The sequence below is a fragment of the Sceloporus occidentalis genome, unplaced genomic scaffold, assembly GCF_023333645.1.
Source record: "Sceloporus occidentalis isolate IW3139 unplaced genomic scaffold, rSceOcc1.0.p SCAF_5, whole genome shotgun sequence".
Classification (NCBI taxonomy): Eukaryota; Metazoa; Chordata; class Lepidosauria; order Squamata; family Phrynosomatidae; genus Sceloporus; species Sceloporus occidentalis.
Genome location: NW_028316985.1, coordinates 239,759 through 254,233, shown reverse-complemented (window position 1 = coordinate 254,233; position 14,475 = coordinate 239,759). Strand labels below are relative to the sequence as shown.

General features: G+C 52.3%; 1 protein-coding gene across 3 annotated transcripts in view; it reads right to left on the bottom strand.

Moving 5' to 3' along the window:
* The window catches only part of PRRT4 (proline rich transmembrane protein 4), a 40,495-nt gene extending 28,809 nt beyond the window's left edge, over nucleotides 1-11,686 (bottom strand). Inside the window, exon 1 of one of the 3 annotated variants that reach the window (XM_089527290.1) lies at nucleotides 11,544-11,686. The gene's annotated coding sequence lies outside the window, so the exon portion shown is untranslated. Of the gene's footprint in view, nucleotides 1-7,840; nucleotides 8,152-11,543 lie in introns of those variants that run through there. The other 2 variants (XM_089527289.1, XM_089527291.1) reach the window with 2 other exon arrangements.
* Between the last annotated feature and the right edge of the window lie 2,789 nt (nucleotides 11,687-14,475).

Sequence of the window (14,475 nt, the reverse complement as noted above, 5' to 3'; positions counted from 1 at the left end):
TCTTCTCTCTTTTAGGACACATTCAGAACATTTTCCCCATTGTCCTATCCATCTGTGCACCCATAAGCGTGGGGCAAAACGGAAATCATTTGGAAAGCTGGCAACTTCGCCTCTAAGGAACTAACTTCTTATTATTATTTTATCACAGAGGTGCAGATGGGAGAGAGGCATATGTCACCCAGATCCAATTGCTAGACCCAACTGGAGGAAACCCAATGAATCACTGGGATTTCATAGAATCAGAGTTAGAAGGGACCCCAAGGAACATCTTGACCATAAGAGTCCCCAACTAAAGCATCCCTAAAAGGTATGTCTGTCTTAAAACCTGCTGCAAAAGAGACTCTACCTCCTCCCAAGGGTTTGTGCAAAAATGTTAATTTTCCATACATAGACATATACAATAAGTCTGCTGTGGTTGAGACTAGCAATTGGATTTAGGCCTGTTGGAAGGGTGGGAGTCCTCTGTCTCCCCACAGATGTTGCTGCTCTGCAATTCCCATGATCCCTCACTCTTGGCTAGGCTGGCTATGGGGGCTGCTGGGACCCCTATCTTTGTCCTGGGGGAATAAAACCTCCAATGCATTTTCTGAACTCGGCGTACCTCTGGGTCCCAGGATGCCAGGAGCAGCAAAGGGCAAGGAGGCGATGCCAGTCCTCCTCTTGCCCCACAGAGAAGCATCACAGAATCATAAGAGATGGAACCATGGAATCAAGGAATCATAGAACTCTCTGTTTAATGATCTGCTCCAGAATCTTTCCTGGGATCCATCTCAGACTAACTGGAGGATCATTGTTGGGATCCTCTTTCTTCCCCTTTTTGAAGATGGGGACAACGTTTGCCCTCCTCCAGTCGGCTGGGACTTCTCCTCTTCTCCAGGAGTCCTCAAAGACTATTATGGCCAATGGCTCCGATATGACATTTGCCAGTTCTTTTAGTACCCTTGGAGGGAGTTCATCTGGTCCTGGAGACCTAAATTCATTTAGATTAACCAGGTATTCCTGTACTATGAAATTCCACTATTCTCTGTCTCCTGTTAGCATTTTGCCATCTTCTCCACGCAGCGGCCCCACCGTTTCCTCCTTCTTCCTTTTGCTGCGGACATATCCAAAAGAGCCCTTTTTGTTGTTCTTAACCTCTCTGGAAAGCCTGAGTTCATTCTGTGCTTTGGCTTTTCTGACTTTACCCCAAAACATGCCTGCTATTTGTTTGAATTCCTCTTTGGTGATTTCTCTGTTTTTCCATTTCTTATACATCTTCCGTTTAAAACTTAGCTCAGTTGGAAGTTCCTTGGTCATCCATCCTGGTTTCTTGAGACATCTCCCATTATTCTTCCTCACTGGAACTGTTTGAAATTGTGCCTTCAGTATCTCCCTTTTGAGAAACTCCCATCCGTCCTGAACTCCCTTATCTGTAGGTCCTTGTTCTTCACTGCCATGCCAGAGTCATAGATGCCCAATTACAAATCCATGTAACAGTTACCTTGTCTAGCCCACCTTTTACAAGCTTGTTTGCCAGACTGTCATGGAAAACCTTGTCAAAGGCCTTACTGAAATCAAGATCTACTACATCCACAGCATTCCCTTCATTTTATCAAAGAAAGAGATCAGGTTTGTCTGGCATGACTTCTTTCTCTGAAACCCGTGTTGACTTTTTGTGATTATGGCATTGCCTTCTAGATGTTCACAGACTCTCTGTTTAAGCATCTGCTCCAGACTCTTTCCTGGGATTGATGTCAGACTAACTGGATGATGATTGTTGGGATCCTCTTTCTTCCCCTTTTTGAAGATGGGGACAACGTTTGCCCTCCTCCAGTCGGCTGGGACTTCTCCTCTTCTCCAGGAGTCCTCAAAGACTATTATTGCCAATGGCTCCGATATTACATTTGCCAGCTCTTTTAATACCCTTGGATGGAGTTCATCTGGTCCTGGAGATTTATATTCATTTAAGTTAACCAGATATTCCTATACTACCTCTGTACTTATTGTGTACTGCAGAGTCTTGAGTGATCTCAAATGTCCGATGCCTTGAGACAATACCTTGCTCTAATTAAAACATTGGGGCAAGCATGGGGAGAAAGCATGGACTTCTCTTGGGATTTTGGCCTGTTTGCAAGGCCAAGTGGCTCTCTTAATGGCTGGCTATCCATCCATCCATCCATGCCTGGCTGCTGCCAGATAATGAGGAGACCCTCAGCCTGATGGAAGCAGCTGGCTGCCCAGGACCAGCTCTTCGCTAATGAGGAGGAGCTGGGCAGTGATGAGAACTGGCACCAGCCACTCTGCCCAGTTTCCTCCTGCCTGCTTGACCTGTGCCTCAGAAATCCAGCTTCTCAGAAGGATGCCAATGGGCTGGGATCATCCTGGGGGTGTCCTGTGCAAGCTCCTTTTCACACAGGGATGTTGCACAAAAGATGCACTCAGTTCATGCTTGCAAAAGCAGAGTTCTCCAAGTGCCACCATCTCACTCTGTAGGCCCCCATCCTATAATCAGATTACGTGCATAGAGGAGAACCATTGAATAATTTGTTGTTGTTGTTGTTGCTGCTGCTGCTGCTGCTGCGTGCCTTCGAGTCATTTCTGACTTGTGGCGACCCCAAGGCAAACCAATCATGGGGTTTTCTTGGCAAGATTTCTTCAGAGGAGGTTTGCCATTGACTTCCCCTGAGGATGAGTGTGACTTGCCTTGGCTTTCATGGCCAAGCTGGGATTCGAACCCTGGTCTCCAGAGTTGTAATCCAACACTCAAAACACTATGCCACACTGGAATCGAATCATACCCAAGTGTTAATTCATTATCCAGCAATTCTTGTTGTGTGCCTTCAAGTTGTTTCCGACTGATGGAGACCCGAAGGTGACCTTGTTACAGGGCTTTTTTGGCAAGATTTGTCCAGAAGGGGTTTGCCCCCATTGCATTCCTCTGAGGCTGAGAGTGTGTGACTTGCCTAATGTGGCCCAATGAGTTTCCATAGCTGAGTGGGGAATTTGATCTCAGGGTCGTAGTCCAATGCTCAGACCATGCTGCGATGGCTGGATGGCCACTTGTCAATGGGGATGCTTTGATGGAGAGTTCCTGCATGGCAGAAGGGGGTTGGACTGGATCAGGGCCCCTTTTGGGGTCTCTTTCAACTCTATAGTTCTATGATTCATTAGACCCCACTGGCTCTGGTTCTCCTCTAGTTGGGTTCAATCAGGAGGATCCAGATCCTGCAGCTGTGCATCCTTGGATGGTGTGTAACTTCAGCTCAGTTGTGCCTTCAGTGTCCCACCAGAGAGGTGACAAAAATACTTTTTGTGGCAGAAAAGGGCCATAAACAAGCACATGGGCAGAGACACCATTGGTTGCACAGTGTCAGCACAACTGCCATTGAAATACGCCAAGTATAGATTTACACAAGCGCCACACAGGAAGAAGCAAAATGTACCCGTGGAACTTCCTGGCACTGAGCATGAGCACAGCAAAAGAAAGCCAGACTGCTTCAGCCCCAGTTGCATTGCTTGGCAATGGCGGCGGCAGCTGCTGCGGTGTTTGGTCCGGTTGTCCTGGGGAGAGGCAGAGGCCTTCCTTCCCTGGTTCAGTGGGGAGGCCCATCTGGGGCTGCGCCTGGATCAGGCCAGGGCCCTCCCGGTCAGCGGTCTGGATGGAGCCAGGCAGGCTTAGCCAGCAGCAGGCCTTTTCTGTGCTAGAATCTGACATCTGATTGTAGGATGAGCAATTTTTCACAGCCAGCTCCCTAACCCAGTCCAGCCCACAGCCCCCGACTGACCACCTTGTGGCCACTTAGAGTGGGAACTCACTTGCCCGAGATGGGAAGCTGGCATCAAGTCTTCCTTAAGGGGCCTCTGACCACCCCCTGCCGAGGTGAAAGGTCCCTGCAAATACCCAGGTTTTGAAGGCCAGTTCAGGGTCTCCAAATAAGGTTTTGCAATGGGGAAAAGGAGAGTCTGCAACCCAGATGAGGGATGAGGGTCTCTTCTGAGGTGGGGGGCATGAAAAACAAACACTACCCAGAGGATGGGCAGCATGGGCACTGAAAATGGTGGGGGCGGCATGATGAATCTGTTGTGCTGTCATGGCTGGCACCTGGGATCAGGAGAGAGTGCCTCTGAGCATGTGCAGATTTTGCTTCTGCCACCACCGATGAGTCTCACCCTGGGACTGGACTGCAACAGGAACTCCGGCTGAGAGAAGTCTGCAAAGTGGCACAGAAGCTCCACGGAGAGGCAAAAACTGTAGAGGAAAAGGAAGAGGCAGCAAGTCGTCCTCTCTTGGGAGACCCAGATTAAGAGAAGCTGCTCCCCCTCTGGAATGGTCAGTCTTCGGCCGCCTTTGCTCTTTCCTGCCCCCCAAGACCCCCAGTTCTCCTCCTTGTCCTCCTCTCGTCCACTGACACTGCCATGCGACTGGGGGCTGGGGGTCCCAACCTTATTTGGCTGTCTGGGGGGCTCTTCTCTAAGACCTGTCTGGGACAGCCTGGGACTTTAAACACCCCCATGACTGTTTGTGAGCCAGTGGGTGCTTGTTCTAACTAGGCCCAGATGCAAATCCTGCTCTGGATGCCCCCCTGCACCCCAGCCAAAGGTGCACATCCTCCCTTGGGTGGGTCCCCCTGAAAAAGTGGGGTGAGGGATGGGAAAGCAGGGTCTGCTTCCCTTTGCCCACATGGCAATCACATCTTCACCCTTCACTGTCTTGGAATCATTCCCACAAGGCACATGGGGGTCAGAATGGAGGGAGGCAAGGTGGACTCATGTGCCGACCAGGGACACTGACTGAAAAAAGAGGTGATCTCCCAAGCGCTCAGGACTAAGGCCCCCATCCTGTCTTTTATCGCCTCATCTCCAGTGCCCCCCCACCTGCCATCCTCTTTGCAAGAACCATGCCAAGCGGGCACCCATCGCTGAGCCCCGGGCGCTCCCTCTCTCAGCAGTGTCACATCAAGGCAGCCCAAATGCCCGTCCTGCAGCCGGTCAAGGAAGGATGTGAAGTGACAGGGCCCAATGCAGGCTGGCACCTCCGCGGCCCCCTTCCCCCGGGGCGGCCAGCTGGACGACAGGTGTGGGGACGGGATTGACAGCCCAGTGCCAAGCATGGAGGCCTCACGTGGATGGCACAGCCCCGCCACACACACACACGCATGCATGCATGGATGCTCCCGTGAGCCACACGCGTGGCGCTGCCTGGCTGGCAAGTCCCACGCAAGTCTCCCTTTCCTCCAGCAGCAAGAGCAGAAAACCGTTCTCTCTATTCCCACAAACAAGTCTGCCTCCCTGTCTGCCCCAAATGAGCCCCAGACACAGCCAGGGGTGCGCATGCCAAGGCAGGAATGGGACCAGCCTTTTACCCTTTGATAAAAGCGCTAGTGAAATGGACTGCCTCAGAGGGTGGTGGGCTCTCCTTCTTTAAAGGTAAAGGTAGTCCCTCGATACGAATGTCTAGTCCAGTGGTCCCCAAACTGTGCCCTTTAAGAGATTTTGGATTTCAGTTCCCATAGGCCTCAGCCATGTTGGCCAGTACTCTAGGATTCTGGGAGTTGAAGTCCAAAATCCCATAAAGAGCACAGTTTAGGGACCACTGGTCTAGTCGTAACCGACTGTAGAGGATGGTGCTCATCTCCGTTACTAAGCCAAAGAGCCAGCATTGTCCGAAGACAACTCCAATGGTCATGTGTCCAGCATGGTTGCACCGAAGGCTGTTACCTTTCCACCAAAGTGGTACCTATTTATCTACTTGCATTTTTGCATGCTTTCGAACTGCTAGGCTGGCAGAAGATGGGACTAATGACAGGAGCTCACCCAACATGCGGCACCCAGGCCTCAAACTGCCAACCATCCGATCTTCCAATCGTCAGAACTGGCGTGTTAACCCCTAAGCCACCGTATCCCCTTTTGGGGGGGTCTTTAAAAGAGCTGTTTGACAGCCCAGCCCAGCCCTGCAAAGGCTCTTTCAGGGGGACCCACCCAAGAGAAGATGTGGCTGGGATGCAGGAGGACATATAAAGAAGGATTTACATTAGACTGTGTTAGAACAAGCACCCACTGACCCACAAACAGTTTTGGGGGTGTTGTGTCTATAGGCCCAGGCTGCCCAGGCAGGTCTCAGAAAAGAGCCCCACAGAGAGCCAACCTCTGCAAAGGCTCCTGGTCTCACCAGCCCCAAAATACTGAATGTACGATACAATCATAGAACGGGAAGGGACCATAAGGGGCATGGGTGGTCTTCCAACTCTATCGGGGCGTTCGTGGTTCTATGGTTCTATCTAGTCTAAGCTCCATGCAGAAAAACAGAGCCACAGCAATCCTGACGATGCCCACCCAACCTCTGTTTAAAGACCTCCAGGAAAGGACAGTCCACCATGTGGCTGGAAGAGCTGGAAGGCACCCCAAAGGGCATCTAGTTGAGCCCCTTGCCATGCTGGTGAACCCCATGAAAGCACTCCCAAGAGATGCCCACCCAACCTGTGTTTAAAGGCCTCCAAAGAAGGCCAAGTCAACCCACCCTGAGGTGGTCAAACAGCTCTTATGGTCAAGAGGTTCATTAGCTGGAATCCCCTTTACTTATTTGAATCCACTGATTCCTCTCCTACTCTCTGGAGCAGCACAAAACAAGCTCCCTTCGTCTTCTGCGTGGCTCTACTTGGATCCTCAAGGTTACTCTCAAGTAAAACCGGCCCATTGAATTAGTTGCTCAATGGTGGGCCAACACATAGGCCACTCATATGGATTTGATGGGTCTGCTCAAATTGGTAGATATAGCCATAAGTCTGTAGAATGAGAGATGTAGAGAGATCTTATAGCACCTCTGAGTTAGTAAAGAAAGAAGAACTAAAGAAATGCATCTGAGAACATAGAGTTTAGCCTAGGAAAGCCCATGCTGCCAGTTTCTTTCTTTCAGTGAGTCTCAAAGGTGCTACACGGTCTCTCTACATATTTATTATTATTATTATTATTATTATTATTATTATTATTGCATCTAAATGCATCTGAGGAAGTAGACTGAAGCCTAGGAAAGCTCATGCTGCCAACGTCTTTCTTTCATTGAGTCTCAAAGATGCTGCAAGATCTCTCTACATTAAGGAGGAAGTTGGCAGCATGAGCTTTCCTAGACTTCAGTCTACTTCCAAACGCATCTGAGGAAGTAAAGTCTGCAAAAACACATGCTGCTAACTTCTTCCTTTAAGTTTAGTTAGTCTCAAATGTGTCACAGACGTCTGTATATAATACTTAAATTGGTTTTGCAAAATCCACACATCCAGATGGTACTAGATAGCTAAAAAATATTTTGATGAGTTTAAATCTGTCTTTTTTTAACTTGTTGAATTGAGTAATACACTTCTGGCCTTTTAGAAGCATTTTTATTGCTTGCATTGCTTTAAATGGAGCCCAGTGATTCTTCTGCGCACCTCCAGCCTGAGCCCTGGAGCCGGAGGGAAGGGTATATCAATATTTTAATACAATCAATAAAGTGACAGGTTTCAGAGCCAGTGTGGCGTTGTGAGTGATGGACAATGGCTCTGAAGGCCAGGGTTCGATTCCCAGTTTGGCCATGAAGGCCACTGGGCAATAAGTCACACTCTCTCAGCCTCAGGGAAAGACCATGGCAAACCTCCTCTGAATAAACCTTGCCAAGAAAACCACATTATACATTCGCCTTAGGGTTGTCATAAGTCAGAAACAACTCAAAGGCACACAACAACAATAACAACAACAACCACAACAGGATCCAGGCCATTAAATCAGAGAGTTGGGGAAAGGTCCCCAAAGACAATCTAGTCCAATCTGCTGATGCCAGTGCAAGAAGCCCAGAACTCATGGGCATCCCTGACAAAGACAGGCATCCTACCTGTGGCAAAGGCAGATGCTCCACCGCTTTGCTCTTATGCTTTCAGAAGGTCCTTCCTAAATGTTTACTTGGAATCTCCTGCTTTGTCATTTGAATCCACAATGCATTCAGGTCCTACCCTCCGGAGCAGCAGAGAACAAGCCTCCTCCATCACCCACAGAACAACCACACTTTAGATGTCACATCCCCATTGCTCCATCTTCTCTTCTGCAGGCTAAGCACGGCCCCCAACTCAAAATCCGAACCTGGGGTCAGCTGAGAGGGCTGGAGGAGTCTGAGGGAGGCCAGCGGATGGACAAAGCCTGGGCTGCCCTGGAGGAAGCAGCCATGTAAACAAGACCTGGGTCCTCTCTCTTATCTCTGGCATGCGGAGAGGGCTGGAGGCCAGGATTCCTTGCAAAGAGACCTGAGCGAGAAAGGGAATGTGAAGGAGAGGGTGCGCCTTGAGACACTCTCGGTCTCTACTGACCGACTCTCAGTCCATTTTTATTGGCACAGTGCAAACTAAATCAGGCCAGTTCTTTTCAGTTGCACACGCTGCGAAAGGCGATGCTCTCCCTTGGACTTAGGGTCTCATTCTGGGGCCACGGCATGGAGCAGAATCCTAGAGCTGGAAGAGACCCCAATTCCAATCTCCTTCTGCCATGCAGGAACTCTCAATCAAAGCATCCCTGACAGATGGCCATCCAACCATCCATGTTCTAGCCACATGGCCAAAATGCCAAATTTCTGCATACAACAGCCAAGAGCCTAGATTGTTTCATCACAGCATAACTGGAGTGACACAACACTGGCGCCACATAATCCCTCTTCTGAACACCACTGTGCAGCAACATCCATGAAATGGTGAGTGTATGTAGCTGTCACCTCATTGCACAATGCACAGAGGCAGCGCTGCGCAAGGCACACTGCTCCAGCCACATTATTGCACGTTTGCAATGATTCTGAATGTGGAACTCTTGTCCCTCCAGCATCAGCTGGACACGTCTGTCTCACATAGTCCAAAGAAGTCACTCCATGTGCATCTTTCATCTGCTGCATATGGCACCCATAGGACTCAGGGCAATTCCTTACAAAATACCAAAGCTTGGAAAAGGTACTGACTGGGGCTGCACTTCCCAAAATACAGTAGTTCTACAGTCCCTTTGTGGAATGAACAAGAATGGGAGGCATCTGTGGCAATGTGGCATTCCAATGGGAAAGGCAGGCACTTGCTATGCGAGTGCCACTCTTGAGCATGCCAGGGCATCATGCCCACAGGATCCTCTTTCGTTACCTCCAGTAACAAAATACAAAGCACACATTGGCCATAGGAGCAAGTGCCAGTCCTGGAGGAAGGCAGGGAGCCAAGCCCAAGGCCCACTGCTCCCTGGCTCAGCCCCACTGAGCAAGTACCTCTCTATGCTGCATTGGTCAGACCTCGCCTGGACTATTGTGTCCACTTCTGGGCACCACAGCTCAAGAATGACACTGACAAGCTGGAACGTGTCCAGAGAAGGCTGACCAACGGTCTGGAAACCAAGCCTTAGGGAGAATGACTGAGGAAGCTGGGCCTGTTTTGCTTGGGAAGAGTAGACTGAGAGGCGACACGACGGCTATCTTTAAATCTCCGATGGGGCGTCATGTAGAAGCTTGTTTTCTGCTGCTCTAGAGACAAGGAGGCAAACCAAGGCATTCAAACCCCACCTAAACTTTAGGAAGAACATCTCAGGTTCTTCCTAAGTCCTGCTTTGGTCAGGCCTCACCTGGAACCACTGGATACAACAATTCAAGAGGAATATGGACAAGTTGGAGGGCCACCCAAATGGTGAAAGGTCTGGAGACCATAAAGCCCCATGAGGAAAGACTTAGGGATCTAGGCATGTTCAGCCTGGAGAAGAGGAGGTTAACATTTGAAACATTTGAAGGCATGCCATATTAAGAATGGAGGAAGCTTGTTTTCTGCTGCTCTAGAGAATAGGACACAATGGAACAATGGATGAAGGGTACAGGGAAAGAGATGAAGAAGAGAAGGTTCAGGGGTGACATGATACAGTCCAAATTGGAATTAAAAGCAAAAACACCCGAGGAGCCTACATTTCTTTTTCCATTGACCCTCACCCCATCTCTCTGGCATTTTAATGGGAAAAAGGCAAATGTCACAGCCCCTTTCTTCTAAAAAGCAGGCGTTTTGAGGCGCAGTGGTGCCACCCCCATTTAGGGTGCCATTGGTGCAGTCCGTATCCCCCCCAAACCCCTTGTGACCCCACGGGCCGACTCTCCATCTTTGGAAGTCTTTGAACAGAGGCCAGATCTTTCAGGAATGCAGCATGGCAGGGGGCTGGACTGGATGACCTTTGGAGTCTCTTTCATACAATCCTAGGGTTGGAGGAGACCCCAAGAAGGGCCCTGATCAAGTCCAACCCCCTTCTTCTGCCATGCAGGAACTCACCATCAAAGCATCCCCATTGACAGCTGTCCATCCAGCCTCTGTTTCAAAACCTCCAAAGAAGGAGACTCCAAGGGAGTGTGTTCCTCCTGATGCTGAGCTGGAGTCTCTTTTTGTCCTTGGTTTGCCTCCATTGCTTCATTCTGTCCTGTTCCCAGGAGCAGCAGAAAACAAGCTTGCTCCTTCTCAAGATGACCTCCCTTGAAATACTCAAACAGGGCTCTCATATCACCTCTTAACCTTCTGTTCTTCAGGCTAAACATCCCCAGCTCCTTCAGTCTTTCCTCATAGGGCTCCATGGATTCCAGACCCTTCACCATTTTAGTCTTCCTCCTTTGGACACATGGCTCCAGTTTCTCAATGTCCTTTTTGAACTGTTGTGCCCAGAACTGGACCCAGGATTATTCCAGGTGAGTCCTGACCAGAGCAGAATAGAGTGCCACTATGACTTCCCTTGATCTAGAGACTAGACTTCTATTGATGCAACCTAGAATCGTATTGGCCTTGTTAGCTGCCGCATCGCACTGTTGACTCATGTTCCACTTGTGGTCTACTTGGAGTGCTAGATGCCTTTGACATGGAGTCTGAACTCTTCTACGATTGTATGCTTCCTGCATTCACTGGCGTCCTGGCGGCGCATTGGTTAAAACGCAGCCTCTCACTCTGAAGGTTGTGACTTGGATCCCAGGCCGGGCTCCAAGGTCCACTCAGCCTTGCATCCTTCTGTGGGTCACTAAAATGAGTCCCCAGCTAGTTGGGGGCAACTGGCTAAAAGCGTTGCAAGGCCCTTGGGCTGGGAGTGCCTAAGTGCCCCGATCATAAGCGGCTTTAGGAAGGGGCTTGCGACTGCCATTGCCCCAAGCAAGCAGCACTGCTCCTTGCCAGGCCAGCCAAGCCAGAAGGCCACCGCCAGCAAGGCATCCAGAGGCCTCCGCTGCCTTGGAAAGGGCCCCCAGGCCGGCTGCCTCCCTCCAAAGCCAGGGAGCCCGGGGCCCTTTGGAAGGATCCTGAAGGGCTGGCTGGATGTGATGATGATGATGATGATGATGATGGCCCTGCACAGCTTCGCAAAGGCCGGGATGGCGAGGCAAGAGAGGCATGCAAGCATCCCCGCCTTTCAGGCTGCTAGCCCTAAGCCCCCAGCCTGGCCGCCTTCCCTGCCGGCCCAAGCCCTGGCGCTCTCCCTCCCTCCCTCCCTCCCTCCCTCCTGGCTGCTCTTCTGGGCCCTTTGCCCCCTTCCTCCTCAGCCTGCCTTCCTGCCCGGGAGAGCCTTACCTGAGCGGCGGCGGCGGCCCTGGAGGGGCTTCCCAAGGGGCTGGCTCTGGCTGCTGGAGCCTGGGCTGCAGCGGGAGGCTAGACTGGGGAGCAGGCGAGGGAGCCTGGGATTTGTAGTCTGCCAAAGTGCCCAGGATTCTGCAGGGAAGAAAGGGCAGCAGCAGCAGCAGCAGCAGCCAAGCGCAGCCTCCCGGCTTCTTCCTCCGGGAGCAGCAGCAGCAGCAGCAGCAGCCCTAGCCCTAGCCCTAGCCCTAGCTCTCCTCCCTTCTGCTGCTTCTGGAGACGGAGGGTCTGGGAGGAGGAGGAGGAGGAGGAGGAGGAGGGGGCGTTTCAGAGGGGAGCTGCCTGGGGGGACCCTCCTCCTCGGGAGGGAAGGAGGGCCCTGGGCCGGGTGCCTGGAGCCAGCACTCCCGAAGCCCCAGCCAAGACCCCCCGGGCCCCCTCCATCCCCCAAAAAGAAAGGGAGGGAGAGGCAGGCAGGGAGCCCCCCCGCTCCCCCGGCCGGCCTTCCTTCCTTCCTTCTGCCTGCCTCCCTCCCAAGCAGCGCCCCTGGGCAGCCAGCCGAGCCAGCGGAGGCGGCAGAAGCCAGGGCTCGGGGAGGGGGCCGGCGGAGGAGGAGGAGGAGGAGGAGGCCTTGGCCCCTCTGGCCCCTTGAGCCTGGAGCCCAGCCCCCCAAAGCCCCCCAAGCCCCCCAGCCTCTTGGCTTAGCTTAGCTGAGGCCCTTTGGGGCAAGTGACAGAGCTGGAGAGCCCTGAGCCCCGAAAGCCAAGGTTCCAGATAAAGGGGACCCACCATGTAAAGAGAAAGGAGACCAATCAACGAGTCATAGCATTGGCAACAAGAAGGGGCCGGAGCCCTGGGCTACAACTCTGGGAGCCAGGGCTCGACCGAGAACCCTGGGCAAGAAGTCACACTCTCTCAGCCTCGGGGCAAAGCCCTCTGGACAAACCTTGCAGGAGCCCCAAGAGAGCTTTCTCGAAGGGGCACAAGGACAAACAGAAGGGAAGCAGCCTGTGGGTGGGATTCAGGTCCAGAAAGAAGGCCCCCTGGGCATCATCCCTGGGGGGGGGGGGAAGAGGGGGCGGAATGGACAAAGGGCAACCCTTTGGGGGCAAAGGGGTGGCATGAGAGAGGTGTCCCAAGCAGACCCCCTTCTTCCTTGGCATTGCCCCCCTGGAGCCACTCTCCCATGTGGGGGCCATGCCCTTTGACTGGCAATGCCCAGGAACCCCCTTCTCCATCCTCAGATGCCCTGCACATAATGCACTGAAGAAGCAGGACATGGCCAACATCTGCTGCCCTTGCCAATTGCAAGCATGACAGAGGGAGGCATCTGCGCTGCAGCTGGCAATGCCAGGGCTCCAGGTGACAGGTGGCCTCTGGAGCAAAAGGGGGCCAGCTGTTCAGCGTTGACCACAAACACATTGCATCCCAAAATGGCTGGCTTCACCCACAACTGGCATGCAGCATATGCTGGGCTGGAACATGGCAGCAGCTGCCAGTGGGATGCCAAGGCTTGAGGCAGAGCTCTCTGGCTCTTGGGAGCGGCTGAAGGGGCCGAATTCGAGCCCAGGCCCAGCCCTGGAATCTGCTTTTAAATGCCAGGTCCCAGGGGGGTTCTGGTTACTTTCCACCTCACTTGCCTTGTGTGCCCCCAAGGACTTTTGGGGGGGGGATGTGTGCCCCTTCCCATGCCCACTCCATCAATTGAATAAAGGCATTGCATTGAAATAAGAATGACATGAGATCATTCCTGGGAATTGTAGTTTGCTGTGGCACTAGAGTGTTCTGACATGGCCTGAATATTGTGTTTAGGCTTGGCTTTCATCTCCAAGGCATTGCATTATGTACATATATGCAAAGACAGGTATTCAAAAAACAAAACCCAAATCTAAAACACAAAATGTCTCACAAAACTACAATTGCCAGGTTTCCATGACACTGAGCCAAGGCTGTTAAAGCGGTGTCAAACTGGATTATTTCTGCAGTGTAGATGCAGCCCCAGTTAAGGGAGCTCAGTAAGTTTATCCTGGAGAAGACGGACAGGTGATATGACAAAGCCATCTTGACCGGATTGCCATCGAGTGGGAAATGTAGAACATGGAAGACACTAAAATGGAGCAAGTTGACTTCTTGCTGCGTCCCAAGGAAGGCTGGATGAAGGAGTTTGGGGCTAAACACATCCAAGGGGGGACCTCCAGGCAGCAAGGGCTCTTTGGGGGACTTAGAAGAAAAGGGCGGACTGTCCTCCATTGGAAGTAGTCAAGCAGAGTCCGGCCGACCCAACTCTCTGGGAGGCTTAAGCCATGGATTTCCAGCACTGGGGCCTCAGGCGTCTGGAATGGATGGCCTTTGGGCTCCCTCCTAGTTCCATGATGTCCAGCCCTTCTTGCTGTCGCCAGGGACTGAACCTGGGACCTTTTGGGTGCAAAACCCATGGAAGCTACAGTCCCCCAAAGACGTTCCCGCTGGATGGGAGCATGCCCAAGACCCCCTTGGGCTCAAGGCTGGCAGAAAGGTTGGGGATAAACACCCCCCATCGACCTTGCTATTTGGGGCTATTTGGCAGCAGATGGAACCATCTTCCCTCCAGCTGCCCTGCAGGGCTTGCTTCTTGGGCCAGGGCACCCCCTCCATCCCCTGGGCATCCCTTGCCGGGCCTTCTGACCCTTCTGGGAGGGCTGGGGTCTTCCCTCCAGGAAGCCGACTGGGCCCCCCCCCGTGGCCTGCCTTTTCTGCAGGGAGGCCAAGCATCCCTGGCCAGGCAGCCAGGCATGTGTCTGCCAATCCCAGGCCCTGGCCTGGCTTCCTCCTGGGCAGACGCCCTGGAAGCAGGGGACAATGGGGGGGCTCAAGGCTGAATAGGGGGCGGCAGACCAGGCGGAGGAGAACAGAGTCAGCTGAATGGTGTGGAGTGGCATGACCGAGGGAA